The 17,426-nt window shown below is 38.1% G+C and overlaps 1 protein-coding gene and 1 long non-coding RNA gene across 2 annotated transcripts in view; one reads left to right on the top strand and one right to left on the bottom strand.

Moving 5' to 3' along the window:
- The window catches only part of lrfn2b (leucine rich repeat and fibronectin type III domain containing 2b), a 244,637-nt gene that overhangs the window by 26,183 nt on the left and 201,028 nt on the right, over nucleotides 1-17,426 (top strand). The gene's annotated exons all lie outside the window — the stretch shown is intronic.
- Nucleotides 1-17,426, bottom strand: part of LOC146313913 (uncharacterized) — a 71,913-nt gene that overhangs the window by 53,502 nt on the left and 985 nt on the right. The window lies entirely within an intron of this gene.

Below are 17,426 nucleotides of genomic sequence, written 5' to 3'. Positions count from 1 at the left end.
ATATTTTAAATGCTGCTGAAATGTGTTACACTTTGCACTGTGCAACACAAAAATTAAACATTAACCTACAAAACATGACAACTCACTAAAATGCTTCACCTTTTCAGACTGAAGAGGATCACAGTGTCAGCAGGTAAATGACCTGGAGCTGACGTTAGCTGCCAGCCTGCGACACAGTGTGGCTAACGTTAGCAGTGCTAGCTGCAGCTGCTGCTCTGCTTGCAGGTTAAAGTCTGTGTCTGTGCTGAATGTGGTCACATGTTGCTCCGGTCAAGTGATTATATAACAGTTTATTCTGTCAGTCTACATTCAACAGTATTTCCATTTTCTATATCAAAACACTGCCAAACCGTGCTGGTTTTACGAGCTGTCTGACTTTGCTGATAAAAACATCCAGGGTTGCCTGGGCCATAGGGGCATACATGCTTATGGCGTACAGCAAGAGGGGCCACAGCCCCAACTAGTGGTGGGCAGCTGCATAAAACCGTAGAGGCAACAGTTAACTGGCATTGTGCATGAATAAAATATTGATAAATAGTTTAACCGGCTAGTACTTCTGATGCTAACTAGCGAGGGTGGTGATGTTTAATCAGTCGACTAACCGTGCACATCTCTAATCACAATACATTATAATTTGCCCAGCCCTGGGCAGAATATGGCAGAAATGGACTGTAATATTCTTAAAAGGAGCAATATGTAGCAATTACACTTGCAAAAATGAGTGCAGCAGTCCAAATAGTGAGCTGGAGCCAGAGATTGTGCATTAAATAGGTCAAAATCCTTTATAATCCACAGTCTATGGTTGAAGGGAATCATTTCCCTGTGCCCCCTCCTCCCCCAAGCATCCATGAGTCCTCCACTGTAAGACGATCAGCTGCTGTCAATTATCTATCAATGTAAAGTTAAGTCCGTTATCCTGAAAACAAAAGCCCACTGCTCTGAAATAACACACCCTGGACGATGAGTTAAATGACTACCTGTCTCACTGCCTGCCAAACCCCATTTATATTTTGCTCAGTTTAACCGTTATAAACATCTACGCCTTCTACAAGGTTATTAATGATTTTTTTTATGACTCACAAACAGACACTTAGTCATTCAGCAAACATTTGCCATTAATTTGAATTCTTATTAACCTGAAAACAGTTATTCTACTCTGGAATAGAAATGTCGAACGGCTGGAGCATTGATGTCAGGGATGTGAGTATTTAAACTTAACATGTTTCCTTCATCTCCAATGACACATCGCAGTCAATTTATGATTAATTACAGAAAAGATTACAGATTTCTCCCTTAAGTTTTTTTTCTTTAGTGTATAATCACCTAAAAATAAGAACTGATTTATATGAAAGTAAGCCAACTTGCATCATTTATTCATATTTATGTTCTGTGCTCCTCTATTCTATATGATTAGGCACAGACAAACGTACACATGTAAATATACGTATACATACCATATGAATGAGACAGCATACTTTGTGTATACAGAACATGGCTGATGGTCCCTGGAGAGGAGGCCTCTTAATGTTAAGTAGAAATGAATGTTTAAGGCTTAGAAAAACAGGGCCGTCTCATGAGTTTGGGACACGTGAGACTGTCCATCGCATGTGTCCTTATTGATGATGTCATGGACATGTTACTTACATGGCTTCTAGTAACTGGGTCAGAGCTAAAATATGACTGTTTATGAGCTGATGTCTCTCTCTTGCTGACTGCTCATGACAAGCTCTGTCTCATATTACAATGTAATTTACTTTATTTCAACTCTACAGTGTTTTGTGCTTATTTCAGTGTTTGTTAAGGTTACACAGTTACCCTAGAAAGCGATATGAGTGCACAGTCTGCCAGTGTGTATCAAATTCAGTCCCTCTACCTAAACACAATTTCACAAAGTTCCTGAGAACATCCTCACAGCTTGTCTTTGTACCAACTGTGGAACAAAGTGTCTCCAACAGATGCAGCTGCAGCTGCAAGTTTTGTCCAGAGCCGATTCTTCAGACAGACAATATATAAATGGAAAGTAAATCTGTCTGTAACATCTGTCAGATCCCACCGAACAGCTGTTGAATAAAGTTAATATCTTAAGTTTATTGAACAAGTTTTTCTAAGTTCAGTGGATTTGACACTTGACATTTTCAAGTGTGTTTAAGTGTTTTGAGTTTGACATTTTCAAAACTCATAAGATAACTTTGAACTGATAATTCAGCTAAATTCAGTTCACAATAAAACATTTATTGTGACTAGGCATTCATTATATACATTTGAACCATGTGCTGCTCTCTTGCTCTCTGCTCCAGTTTGTAATGTAGGTTTTAATATTGTAGTGTTGGCACACATTTCCCATCATGCCTATAATGCTGGACCAATTTACTTGTTAAGTCTGCTGTTTTATGTTCCAAAATGCAAATATCGCTTTGTGTTAGGGTCTTTTCAGGTAGTTTATGTTTGTAATCATCATTTTTGTGCCGTTTTATTATTTTGTTTTAACTGCTAGTACAGTGGTTTACTGTTAACATGTTATTAGCAACATGTTATATTCATTTATTACTAATAAAAGTAATATATTACTGCTCACGGTGGTGCAGCAGTTAGCACTGCCACTGTACTCCAACTTCTTCCCACAGTCCAAAGCCATGATGGTTACTAGGTTAATTGATAACTCTAAATTGCCCGTAGGTGTGAATGTGAGCGTCAGTGATCGTTTGTCTCTATGTGTCAGCGCTAAGGTGAGCAGGTGACTTGTCCAGGGGATACCCTGCCTCTCGCCCAATGTCAGCTGGCATAGGTCCCAGCCGCCCCGCAACCCGTCAAGGATAAGCGGTTACAGACAATGAATGGATGGTTGTGAACCACGGGTGCCAAAAATAGCTCCTCCCACTTGGCAAAGAGAAGATGAAACAAAAGGAAAGTTGCATCCCACAATACATGCCTGGCCAACCAGAGCATCCATGGAAGTTAACTTATGTATTCCTGACCAATCTTGATTTAACTTGTGTTCTGGCCAATCACAAAGAGGAATTCTTGTCCCCACCTTTTGACCTTTGTGAAATGTTTCTATTTAATTATTGTATTTTTCCAATGTCCAAAATAAACATTTTAAAATTCACTATACAAACTTTTACGCAGTTTAAAAGTTTAAAAGGGCATTAGAGCTCAAAGAGAGCTAAAGGGTGTATAATGACTAGTTTAAGATCCAAAACATAGTTAGGGATGTAGACTTAACTTGAGACTTGTTTGGCTTGTCCTGGGATTTAGGACTAATCTATTTTGAGCTGGAACTTGAGACTTCTAGGACTCAGATATGGAGTGGTAGTGAGGAACATTCTCTTGCTAACAGCGTACATCCCAGAAACTAATCCTCCGAGCCATCAGTTCAGCTTTTAGGTCTCTGTGATCCTTTTTCTACTTCAGCTCTTCTTTGACTGTTCGTCTGTCCGTTGCATTTTCCTTCCCCTGCTTTGAATCAGTCCCGTAACCTCTGTAGGGGCGCGGCTGTCAGGGTGACAGGGGAGGTAAACTGATGTCAGAAGGACACACAGCACTAATGCAGCCCGATGCATTAAACATGGCCCGGGGGGCTTCCATTAGAGGCACGCACACTGTACCGCCAGGGCCAGGATGCAACCCTTCTCCTGCGGCACTTCCTGTCTGGTACCGCCTCTGTGCAGCTGGTGATGGTGGGTGGGTGACAGCAAGGTGACACTGTGGACTGGACCCCCAGCTGGAGCAAGAAAGAGTGAACGCATCTTTAAAGCCAAAATCTAACCTAGAACATTTCCCACCTCTCAGTGTAGTTTACAGGTTTTTCGTTGGTGTTGTTATTCTGTTTTTGCAGTGTTGTGAAACTCTCATTTCAGGTGAAACTGTTCCTCTCTTAACCGTTCATACACCTGAGGGAGTTTGTATTTAATGGGTTTAATTTAATATCTATAATTACCATGAATTCCGTGTTGTTACTTTGGTCTGTAAAGAATCCTTTAAAAACGCAGTAACAAGAGGCTGTGATTTCAGAGCAGCTCAGGAGTTTTGTTAGGGGTGAAGCAGAGTGTCTAAAACTCCCTGAGCACTTCTAAAATAACTAAACCAAGGCCTCATGTGACTTATTGCTTTTATAAAACAGTTAGCAGGGTTGGGAGGGTTATTTAAAAATATATATTCTAATACAATCACTAATTACCTACTAAAAAATGTAATCAGCAACCTAAATCAACTATCGCAATGTTTAAGTAATGTAACTTGATTACTTTTACTTACTTTTGGATTACCTTAAAACCGAATGGTGAAATAGTTTAACCTTATATCATTTTTTATGTTCACTGTTAAGTTTATTAATTGTTTGTCCAGCTATTTATCTCTGTTACGCACAAATGAACATTTATATTAATGTCAGTAATTATGGATATTTAAATGTACATTGTAAAGTATGCTATTCACATTTCACACTCAAACTTCAAGTAAACTGCCAGAAGTAGTAGTAAGTAGTAGTCGTACCAGTAGTAGTGGTAGTAGTATTGACAGGTTAGCTACCTATAACTGGTGTTCTGTTTAGCTAATGTTAGCAGTTGGTCTGTGTTAGAGTTGCAACGATAATTGATTAATTGATTGTTAAATTGGTTAATCAGTTTGAGTGATTTTTTTTAAAGGAAAAAAAAGGAATTTTTTTTCTGATTTCAGCTGCTTAAATTAGATTTTTTTTTATGTTTCTTTTGCTCCTCTCCAACAGGAAACTGAATAGCTTTGGGTTTTGGACAAAATAAGACATTTGGGGACATCATCGTGGACTTTGGGAAACACTTCTTGACATTTTTCACCATTTTCTGATACTTGAAAACAAACAACTATAAATCAATTAAATGAGAAAATAATGGTAACATTAGCAGATTGGTCTCCATAGTTAATATTAGCGGCTGGTCTGCATATTGAACATTAATGGGTGGTCTGTGTAGCTAACAGAGGTTGGTTTGTGTAGCTAACATTAGCTGTTGGTCTGTGAGGCTAACATTAGCGGTTGATCTGTGTAGCTAACATTAGTGGTTGGTCTTTGTAGCTAACGTTAGTGACTTGTCTGTGTAGCTAACATTAGTGGTTGGTCTTTGTGGCTAACGTTAGTGACTTGCCTGTGTAGCTAACATTGGAGAGTAGTCTCTGTAGCTAATAATATTGGTTGGTCTCTGTAGCTAATATTAGTGGCTAGTCTGTGTAGCTAACACAAGAGGTTGGTTTGTGGAGCTAACATTAGAGGTTGGCCTATGTAGCTAACATTGGAGATTAGTCTCTTATTAGTGGCTAGTCTGTGTAGCTAACATTAGAGGTTGGTTTGTGCAACGAACATTAGCTGTTGGTCTGTGTAGCTAACATTAGTGGTTGGTCTTTGTAGCTAACATTAGCGACTTGTCTGTGTAGCTAACATTGGAGATGGGTCTCTGTAGCCAATATTATTGGTTGGTCTGTGTAGCGTTAGTGTTTCATATTTCCCAAGAATGTTTCTTTAAATTCAGTGTTGAGTTCTTGGATGATGACAGCATTTTCACATCTGAAGGCAGAGCTGTCACTGTACAATTATATTGTTCCAATTTTCTAATTTAAAGACAAACCAGAGAAGCATTTTTTTTTACACTAGAGACCATGATAATGAATAGGCAACTATAAGATTAGCTGGTTTCATTGAGACTAGGGGGGTGTTGTGAGCCTCATTAAGTGTTATGTGTGTGCATTTATGTGGTAGTATATAATATTTTTGTTAAAATATCCTTTAAAATTGTAATCCTGCTAAGTAATCCCCCTTTTTACTAAATGTAACTATAATCTGATTATGTCTTTTTTCTGTAACTGTAATGGAATACAGTTACCTTTTTTGTATCCTAGTTACGTAATCATGTTAATGTATCCAGAGATGATGCTTCTGTTTTTGTCTCTGCAAGCAACTTTTTTCCTATGGCGCTTTTTTAATTGACCCATTGTTTATATAATGATATTATGTACCTGGAAGTTTATTTCGACTTTTGATTCTCATCCAGTCAGAGCTGTGCATTCTGTATGTGGCACTGCAGGCAGAATGACAACAGAGATTGAACTTGTCAGATAAATTCAGCTGATTCATTTTTAGATTTTGGAGCAATTTTGATTTAATTCTGCAAAGAAACTATTTCTATTGTTAAATTATCCATGAGACCGAGTGTGAAACCCTGAATCCATAAAAAGGGTTTGATGGGGATTTAGGATGACGGGAGAAAAGGACTTGTAAAACGAGCAGCTTTCCCCACTTCGCTCCTCTATAAATCATGTTGACCCTCATGCTTGCTGTGCTAAATTAGCTTGTGGCCAATGGTTTATTCGGGTTAACCGAGCTGATTCCTGCCAGACCACGACTCGGTGTACTGGTCTGAACTCAATCAGTATTCATTTTACAAAAGGAAGACGTCAGAGCTGACCCACTACACTGTGTCAGTGTTTCTTTTTTCAGCTTCTCTTCCTCTCCTGCTCATTGTGTTGTTTTTTTAGCCGTTATTAGTGCACAGCAAGCGAGGCATGAGTGGGTGGGAGGAGACGTGTGAAGCTACTGCATGAAAACCCTCTGTTGTTCCGCTCAAACACACACACGACGCTATCTGATACATGTTTAAAGGGAACATTTATAATTAACCAATTATTTTGGTTAATTTATGTGCTGTGTATATTAAAAGAAGAGTCATTGATAAGGAGGAGAGACAGACGATGAGCTTAATTGCCACTCAAGTTGCATCAGATATTAGCATAAATGCAGGAGAGAAGATTCAGAGTGACAGTACATCTTAATCTGATACAACCACTGGAACTAAACTGCTCTCTGCTACATGTCTCTGCCATTTTCCTGCTTGGATTTAAAGAATAATATATACCTAACTTTCCTGCATTAAAACAATTCAAAACAACTAGACCTATGTTATATATTTTGTTGACTTGTGTCCTTATATTATCTGAAATGTTTAAATCCTTAATTTTATTCAAGGTGACAGTGCATTCCATTTAGTCGTCTGACTATGGCATCGTTTTCCGCTTTACTCCTCTAGTTGCTATAACTTCTGAGGAAACAGGAAGCCAGCAAACATGACTAAAGATAACATGAATAAAACTTTAATGCATAACCTCGTCCATGAACATGATTTCTACTTGATAGATTTTCATCAGCTATGGTGGTTGTGTAACAGTGAAGACAACAATTCCCATGATCCCATGCTACTTCATGGGTCACTAACTAGTTTTGATCAAATTATAACTATGTATCTCATACATTTGTCTTGGTGTATTTCCAGGGTTTGGTACTGTTCACATTTGAACAAGTATGGACATCGGTACCTGGAATTCTGTACTGGTGTGCAACTTTACCTTTTTTGGTACCTGTAATAATGTCAATGTAATTTCTGTTGTAAAAAGTGCCAACTGCAACATTGTTATTTGACTTTATTTAGTTAGTTAGCAGCTGTTTTACCTTTTCTTTTAGAGTGATTTAGCCATTTTAATGCCAGAGCTCGCCTACTTACTTGCAAATGTTCCACCAAAACATCCTATTTCGCAGTAGCAGTGTTGCTGCATCTTGGGCTTGGTGCCACCCAAGATGTTTGTGATTGTGCACTGAGTGCTGTGAAGAGAGGTCTGACTATGCAAGACTATTATTGTTGTCACTACTGCTGTGCTTGCATACTGTAATATTTTCCCGTAAATAGTATGCAGCTGAGGTACTATTGGGTTCAGACATGATAATAAATCTCACAAATTGTTTAGCACATTGGTAAGGAATTTTGAAAGCAGCCGGTGGCTGAGTGTCAGATAATGCTTATAGAAATGCTTAGCCAACATCAACCAAGACAGAAAAACAGCTTAGTTATCTCCAACAACAGCTTATCCAGTGAGCTAATTATTCACCTGAAGATGATGATGAAGTTGTTAGTACCTCACAAAGTTTTGTTGTCCATATAGAGTTCAACTTTAGAGCTTGCCGCTATCGTTCGGTGCTTTCATTCTATCAAACATGATTCGCGCTTTAGTTTTTAGATATAGATTTAGATATAGATATTTTCTCAGGGTAGATATGTTGCCCTCACTACTTTTGCATTTCACATTACAAATATTGCAGCGCAACACAATGCACCAACCACACCACTGCACTCTTAAACCAATTTCTTCCAATAGTGTGCACCAAGCCAGAATGGCTTGCACCCAAAGATGAGCTCACACTGAACTGAGCAGTGAGCCCAACTCAAACCACATGGTGTCTAAAGGCCCTCACTCCTGCCCCGTCATCACCGGAAAAATGCATGTTATGCATGTTTGTCGAAAGTGCAGGCAGCTTATTCTGACTGATGTGTCCGTTTATTGTCAGGTGACACCTAAGTGAGAAAGTCTGCATTTGGAGGAGGTGGATTGATGGATGGCTCAAACCAGTCACCCAGGAGGCTGGGGTTTGAGTCCTGCATTGAACATTAAGTATACGAAGAGTTACTTACTTTTGTGTGACTTAAAATGTCATTACGAACGTGACATACATAACGGAATTATTTTAACCCAAACCACAATATTTTCCTAAACCTAACCAAGAAGTTTTTTGTGCCTAAACCTAACCAAACTGCAACTGTTTTACATCGTGTGTAATGTCACGTGACCTAAGAACGTAATTAAGGTCCGGTAAGTCTGTCGCTGCCGGTACACTCTATTAGTAATATATGTCATTTTGGAAGTAGCTGACAATCGACCCATTCTGGCGTGTGTTGCTCACCCAGATGCACTGCAAAATTTGCCTCTGATAAGTTTTAACATAAATCAATACTTTTTAGTACTGATATGTTTTGTTTGGAACCCTTAAAAAATGAAGTTCAGCACAGACCCCTATGTGTTCCATTATATTCTATTAGCTTCATTATAAAGTTAGTGTTAATTCAGTCTGTTTGCTCTCATCCTGTGTGTTTTATTGCCGTGTTCCATTTTATCAGGCTTCCCTGCTCTGTTTGCAACAAAAGAGGAACAAAAATATCCAGCACGGTTTCAGCAGCAGATTAACATATCAGATTGTGGTATTTTCCAACTGACTGCGGTGAAATTAGTCCTCGCTGATTAAATCTCATTGCATTAAAGTCATCCCAGCACTCAGAGAGAAAAACACATCCTAATGAATAATTGTGTCATATATCCCATGGCTATGTTGATTACAAATTACTTAAGTGCTCCTGAAGACATGCAGTGTGTTTTATTAATGACTAACAGACCCAGTGAGGACTAGTCACTGTTAATGTGCTTAAGCAGGCCCTTGAATCAATTGTGAACTATGAGAAGTGATGACGTGCGGGAAAATCAAGTCAGCATTTCCAGGTCTCTTCCTATACTTTCCATATCAAATATTTATCATCTTTATTTGTACCAATGATCCCCGTGTGCAGCTAAGCACTTTCAGCCTGTTCATATGCTTCTCCAATGGAATATTTATGACTTATATTTGCTTAAAAATTAAGTGCAGCTTCCCTGAATTGAACCCAGATTCAACAAAAAAAAAAGCCGAGGCTGGAGGGCGACAGCAGGGGAATACAAATCACCTCCCTACCTCTCAGTCTTCCCATTGGATCATTTTGCCCGCTGTGCTGCTATTTTTGTCCTATTAACATTAATAAGCACTCATGTGGCTCTCGGAGCTGCAGAAGTGCCAGTGGTCATAATATTTTTAAAAACACAGCCGTTTTCTTCTTGGGGCATAATAAATTCCAGCAGTCTCCCAGCATGATTACAGCCTTTTGCTGATGTGTCTCTCATGTGGAACAGCATGTACTATAGACGTGTGTGTAACCTCATTACCAATTTAATCTGCCTGCTACCTCGTGGTGTCATGTGGTACATACTATCACTCCAAGTGCCCAGAATACATTAAAGACACACAAGTAGAGAGAAAAAAAAAACATATATTACAGCTGAGTTCATATGATGTCCTCACTTTGTGCCATCTGTTGTAGTCCTGTTCTCACATTCAGAAGCTACTCACTGCCATAAAAGCACACTGATACTTCGTGCATGGTCATACTCCACAACCAGGGTGGGAGCATTACTTTTTTTTTTATTTTAAATCTAGTTCAATACAATTAATTTTCAAAAAAAAATGTAGTCAGTAGCCTAATCCAAGAATCACAATTTGGGTTATTTTAATACCAAATAGTGAAATTGTTAAGCCACATACAATGTTTGTTAAGTGTATTAATTGTTTGTCCAGATATTTTCTCTTTTGTTATGCAGAAACATTTAAGTGTACCTCAAACTTCAAGTAAACTGCCATAGTAGTAAGCAGTAGTACTACTGCTACTAATACTACTAATACTAATTAATGCCTAATGTGCTACATAATGCTAATTAATTAATTATACTTACTTAATAAATGATAATGTTATTAATACTACTTAGTATTGACAGGGTAGCTATGTAACTGCATTTCAGTGTAGCCAATGTTAGCGGTTGGTCTGTGCAGTGAACATTAACAGTTGGTCTGTCTAGCTAACGTTAGCACTTGGTCTGTGTAGCAAATGTAAGCATTTGATCTGTGTATTTAACATTTGTGATTGGTCTGCGTAGCAAACACTAATGGCTGATCTGTGTAACTAATGTTAGCAACTGGTCTGTGTAGCTAATGTTAGTGGTTGATCGCTGTAGGAATCATTAGCTGTTGATCTGTGCAGCTATTGTTAGCCATTCATCTGTGTAGTGATCATTAGCAGTTGGTCTGTGTAGCTAACATTAGTGATTGTCTGTGTAGCTAACGTGTGTCACCAACGTTAGCTGTTGGTCTATACAGCTAATGTTAGCAGTTGATCTGCATTAACGGTAAAAATTATCCAATGTTGCAACATTAGTGGTTGGTCTGTGTAGCTAAAACATTTTTTGTAAAATCTGACAGTTGACAGAAATCTATAAAAGGTCAACATTTTCATAATATATATATATTTTTTTTAAATAAAGATGTACATTTTAAAAGCACATTTTTATAAATGCTTTTAGTAAGTCCTGTTAGTTTTAGATTTTAAAGGCTTTTAAATAAATTTTTAAATGTTAGAAGTTGTGAATTCTTTGCCAAAGATGTTTTCTGTGACAGAGCAAGTTTAGAAATTAAAAAAATTAAAGCAAACCAAAACACTATAAATTACAGATATTTCATATGTATAAATACTGAAATAATATACATTTCCACAAAAAAATGTAACTAGAGAGTTAGCTGTAATAAGTTTCATTTGGTAGGACAAGATTTGTTCCAGTTCTCAAGAATGGATGAAATAAGTGAATAAAGACAGATTTGAAGGACTTCAGACAGCCCTAGTGTCAATTGACCGGAGCGAACCTTTAATATTTAGTTGACATTTCATTAAATTGACATCTTCAGTGTTCTGCATCACAGAAACACCACACCATGCTGTATGCTGTTACATGCCTTGGTACAACCACTGGTTCTGTATTCAATATCAAGTGAAGCGCAGGCCCGCAGAGTCAGAGCACATGTCACAGGCTCAGTTTTTGTTAGAAGATTTAATTTTGGAAAACATCCAGAGAGAATCGATTGAGCCCAGCAGCTGGGAGTGGGATCAGCCAGACACCCAGGGGGGACCGGCTCTTTAGATGATGACATGACTCACTGCCTGCTGAAACCCTCCTGTTTAATGTTAGCATGATTCTCTAACTGCCTCAAACCTGTGGAGATGGACTCTGTCAAACAGCCAGCATGTTCCTCTGGCAAAGAGGCTTTTTGGATTTATAATCTCCAAGGCTTACTACAAAATTTAAGTTTTTATGGACATCGTTTCACTCTTTTTTTTTAGTGTTCTAAGGGGTTTTTGCAGTTAGGTCTTCAATTTTAGCCTCGTTTTGTGATATATTGTATGACTTTGTAGTAATTTCTAATGGTTGGATGCATAGAAGCATCAAAGTTGTTTGGTTCCTTGATAGAAAACTAATACTTTCTGACAGATCGTTTTGTACTACATTTGTATTGTCACTACAAAAATACTGTTCTTCAATGTTATTTTTGACTGATAACTTAAACACAGCAAGAAGTACCCGAGTAGTACCTGCAGATATTCGTTTGATGCTGCCTACAACCCCAACCTCACATGAGGTTGGCAGCCTGTATGTGGCTGTTCCTTCTCATCAGTAGCCTCAGGTGCATCTTTATTTCCAGATCTGCTCTCACCAAAATGCTGATATCAAAGAAAATGCTGCTCTGCACCATCATGTCACTGTGACAGGCAGCTCGTATAAGTAAACTTTTTTATGTCTGTATTTATTCATAGTTACGATGACACAGCAGCACCATCATGAGGCCAAACAGGAAACGTACCTTGGGTCTTTAGTGACTCAATAACCATTTTTAGAGGAAAAACATGAGAAAACCAATCATTTTTGAAATTTTGACACCAGAATGTTGATAAAGTCAAATAGTTCGAGGGATAGACAGATGAAGTCCCTCCCCTTCTGGTGTCTGGGGCGCAACAGCCAATAGTTGAGGGCTTCCTGAAATGTGTCCATGTGTTGGTCATTGTGTACAGTTCAGTTAGCAAATTGATAAGAGACAATGTCTGTCTATACATGGATTATTTCACAACTACCTATGCAGATACATTTTTATGTTTTTTTTTTCCAAAACACAATTTCAGAACCCATTGTGAGCTGATGGGTTCTGAAACCACATTTTGCCACATGTGTTATGCTTCTTTTTCTCTCCACACTGACTGTTTACTTGCATCCAATTAAAATCTGCTCAACAGAACACACACAGGCCTTATGAATAAATCTTAGGAGAGATCATTTGTGCATTAATGACATTTCCTAACCATTTTTATTGCCTTTTCCACATCACCATATATTATCTTGATGCATGCAAATACACTTTAAATAGTTTATAAATAAATAATAAATGCATTTAGGCTGAGTTAACAGGCCATCTCTTTTTGTTTCCTCTCATCAACAAAACAAACCTAAGAAAAGTTGAGAAAACTCAAAATTTCAAGGCAACGTCCCTTAATGACTTAACTTAATTTTTGAAATACAATTTTTGGGGTTTCCTTAAACTCAAAGATTCAAGTTTATCTAAAGGAGAACTTTTTCATTTTTACAGTATAAAACTACTTCATAAATGAATCAAAATAAGTGCATTTTTGCAGAATTAACAGGCTCTTGTTTGTCCTCTCATCTGTGCTTTATGAGAGATGTACTGCAGATAAAAATCTTACATTTTGCTGAATTTTTTGCATGGTCTTTATTTATTGGGGGACCCCAATAAAATCTCCTGTGACCCACCTGAGGGTCACGACCCAGTTTTTGGGAATCATTGCTTCAGAGGTTGGCCACTGCGTCTCGTTCTCATTGGATTATTAAAAAGATTCAGCCATCTTGTAGAGCATGCACTGCTTTTAAGACATGCCATTCATTAAGTTCTTTTCTTGTTACATTTGGTGTGTTGTTACTTGGCTGGTGAAGTAGTGACACAACACTCTTTCTTAACCTATTTACTACAAATCCCGAACAACACACGCAACATATAACTGTTTTTGAATGCGACTGCTTACTTCGTTTATGAAAATCAAGATGTGAAAGGTAGCTGTGTCGCAGCTTTCTTTTTCTTTGGAAGCTGTGCTGTTTCTCATTGTGTTGCTGCTGTTTAAATATTAATAGCTGTGAGAATTCTTTTATGTTAGTGGGAAGTGCAAACATATGGGAAATGATCTGCCAACTGAATTCACCAGTGATTGTCAATAAAAGCAAAATGGATGGAACAAAGTAGTATATGTGTCATTTCTGCCATTAAAACTTTAGATTAATCACTTGAGGGAAAAAAGTATTGAGCCAATTCTTAGTTCAAGGTGAATGACTTATCTCAACCTTAAAGGGATAGTTAACCCCAAAATGAAAATTCAGTCATTGCAGAATCTCTCAAACAATGGAAGTGAATGGCGCCCAGGTTTCAAATCTAAAAAACAACTGAGAAAAGAAACAAAGTGCCTCCATGCTGCTTGTCTGGCATAATCCAAGTCTACTAAAGTCCCAACATGCTGTTTGCACACTGTCACAACACACACACACAGTTCAGAAGGTGTGCATGTGAATGTGCCTCCAAACTAAGGATTTACAGTGAATATTCAGGCTAAAAATATGGTGTAAATAACATTTTTTTTAGTCAACGTGGCCGGTCAGGGCTTTAGCAGACTTGGATTACACCAGACGAGCAGTATGGAGGCATTTTATATTTTTACTCTGTTGTTTTTTTCCGTTTGAAAACTGGTCTCCATTTACTTCCATTGTTTGGGAGATTCTGCGACACTGTTTTCCCCGTGAAACCCCACCCTCAGTCAGCATGAGGGTGAACTGTCCCTTTAACGCTCATGGTATTATCCCAGTGTCCACAGTTGGGGGAAATGAACTGAAGCTTTCAAAAAACAACATGTGGTTTTAAAGAAAATCAATTTCATTCTGTCCCTAGGGTTCCTCTTAATGTGTGTGTACAGTCTCATTTGTTGTGTGTTTTTTCCATACACAGTGGTCACTAAGTCTATAGCTGTATGCACCGTGTCAGACAAACAGATCAATGTACCTCTGGCCTCCTATTGTGGAATCTCTGCCAGCAGAAAGCAGGTCATGTTAAAAATAACATTTAATACCATCCTCTGTACTTCTGTGTGCTTTAAATTAGCCGTGTGTATGTGTGTGTGTGTGTGTGTGTGTGTGTGTACTCTGTGGCTCCACAGTGGATTCATTTGTATTGAATTAGTGTATAAATAGGCTTCCATTCAAAAGCCCATCCCAGCGGCCAGCAGGAATAAACTAAAATAAACGACAGTGTGTGTGTGTTCCTGGTAATGAAGGAACATGACACCCAGTGACTCAGAGTTTTTGGACAACAATGGAGCTCTGTGACAAGGAGGAATACACAATTCTTGTTGATAAGATGCAACCATTGTTGGTTTGGCTCTGTAAAGTGAATTATTGTAAAAAGAAAAGCACCAAATCTGTATTTTAATTTGAGTGTAACATATATTTTACCTTTATTTTATAAATTAGCCTATGTTTTTCATTTGTTTGTGATTTTATTAGTATTTTTATGAATAGAGTAAAGGTTTACAACCCCTAATTTAGACAATTTGTCATGTAAACCTGTTAATTTAAGCTGGTGGCTTCATCTAACAACCATTGGTGAAACCTATTGTTGTTTTCCAAGGCGCAAGTCAATCTTAGGTCTTTGCACTCAAGTCCCAAGTCAAGACAGGCAAGTCCCAAATCTTAAACTTTGAGTTGCAAGTCCTAAACAAGTCATTATGTGCTCTTCAAATGTAATTCCATTTTTAAACACCAGAATAGGGTCGATTATCAGTTACTCCCAAAACAACATATATTACTGGTGGAAAGTACCGGCAGTGACTTACCGGACTTTAACTACACTACGTAGGTCATGTGACAAATTTGACATTACACACATGACTTACATTGGAAAAAGGTCACAGATTGGTGAAGTTTAGGCATGAGAAATATTTGGTTAGCGTTAGGCAATAAAACTACTTGACCATTGTTGTTTGGGTTAAAATAATTACAATACATATGCTACATGCCATTACTCGCACTACGACATAACTCTGTGTGACGCATGTAGTTTATGTTGTAAAATAGTTGCAGTTTGGTTAGGTTTAGGCACAGAAGACTACTTGTTTAGGTTTAGGAAAAGACTGTGGTTTGAGTTGTGATGGAAGTGACATCACATGCACTATGACATAATTCATGCGATGCACATAGTTTATGTTGTAAAATGGTCACAGTTTGGGGAGGTTTAAGGCAATAAAACTACTTGATAGGGGTTAAGAAAAGATTGGGTTAAAATAACTACGTTACGTATGGCATGTGGCAGAAGTGACATCACTCAAATGACAGACCCCACAGAGGACTAGAACCTTGGTCTCCTCTGTGAAAGTCTGCTTGCACTTTCGATAACCATTTATATTTTTCTGGTGAGGATGGGCTGCCATTTTAACAGAGTCTCCACTTATTGTCCTTTGCACAACAACTGCTGAACAATATTGGAAACGGTTGCGTTTCCGTCTATCATTTTCGACCCACACATTTTGTTTGATGCCATTTGTCTTCTGTTGACAACCATGCAGTTTTGGCATGTTAATGGAATGATCTTTGGTATATTTCTTTCAAACCAGAGCTCAGTAACCTAACATTAGCTTTTCATTGTCCTCTCCTGCAACTTGATTGGATGCTGTCAGATTGGCTCAAACAAAATGGATCCAGGGAATTAAATGTCAGCTGCTGAGAATGAAAAGCATTAACGTTAGTTGATTCGGGAAATTAAAGAAATTAATTTATTCATAGATTCATACTTTAAAAAAAAAACCAAAAAAAAAAACAGATCTTTAATGTTTGGGTCCTGGGGATGGTCTCAAGTATTTTAAAGTAAAAACGCTCAACTCCAACTGATGTCAGGAGTCAAGCTGAGTTGCAAGTCTTTTCTAATTTTGTTGAGTAGAATTTAAAGTCATCAGATTTGCAAATCCACACCTCTGACAACCAGTATGATACTGATTAATTATCCAATAAATAAATTAGTGATCTACCTGCACTGCATCATAGGTAAATAATGCTGACCCACTAAGTGCTAACAACAGGCCAACACTAGCATACTAATACAGTATGGGTCTGATGTTACAGAGAGTGTAATTTGCATTTTGAGGCCCTCTTAAATCTACAAATCATTACTGCAGCAAGCGTGACTGAAATATTCCTCAGGTTAAGCTGTATAGCAGATACTCCTCATAATGAAGGCAGTGTACTGTAAATGAAGTGTCCTGCTGACAGAGTCCTTAGGACTGATTTAATCACTGATTTAACACTCTCCTTTAAGCCCCTTTTCCCTCTAAAATTAGAGCCTTAAGTTGAGACCCTCAGCTGTTGGAGACCAGCTCTCAGAGTCAGGAGGGTGTTAATAAAGCATCAGGAGGTGCAACCATGGCTGCTTATGTGAACTAATAACCATCGGTTCTTTCCCAAAAGCCATGCAGGTAGCTAACAAGCTGCTGCCGCCATCAGTCACTCTGAGAGGAGAACACTCCTGCCTGTCACAGCTGAAGTCAGTGTGCAACTGTGTGTGCATGTGCCATCAATGAACCCACTTTGAAACAGAGTTTAACATTAACAATGGACTGTTAAAATGTCAAATTTTACAGTGCTCCAGCAGAAATTGATCAAAAGTGAGAAAGTGTGCAGATTTTTTTTTAGTTTTCTCATGGTCATTAGTAGATTGAACAGTATTCTAAAGAGAAAATGGAAAAATAAAATCAGAGTGAAATAAAGTGGAATGTATATTATTATTTAGACCCCTTTTCTACAGGATTTCTGTGGGCGGAGCTTAAGTGGAGGCAGGATAATTCCATAAACAT

The sequence above is a fragment of the Lutjanus erythropterus genome, chromosome 15 (assembly GCF_056507025.1).
Source record: "Lutjanus erythropterus isolate fLutEry1 chromosome 15, fLutEry1.hap2, whole genome shotgun sequence".
NCBI lineage: Eukaryota > Metazoa > Chordata > Actinopteri > Lutjaniformes > Lutjanidae > Lutjanus > Lutjanus erythropterus.
The sequence above is the reverse complement of the archived record's forward strand: the minus strand, read 5'-3'. Positions and strand labels throughout refer to the sequence as shown.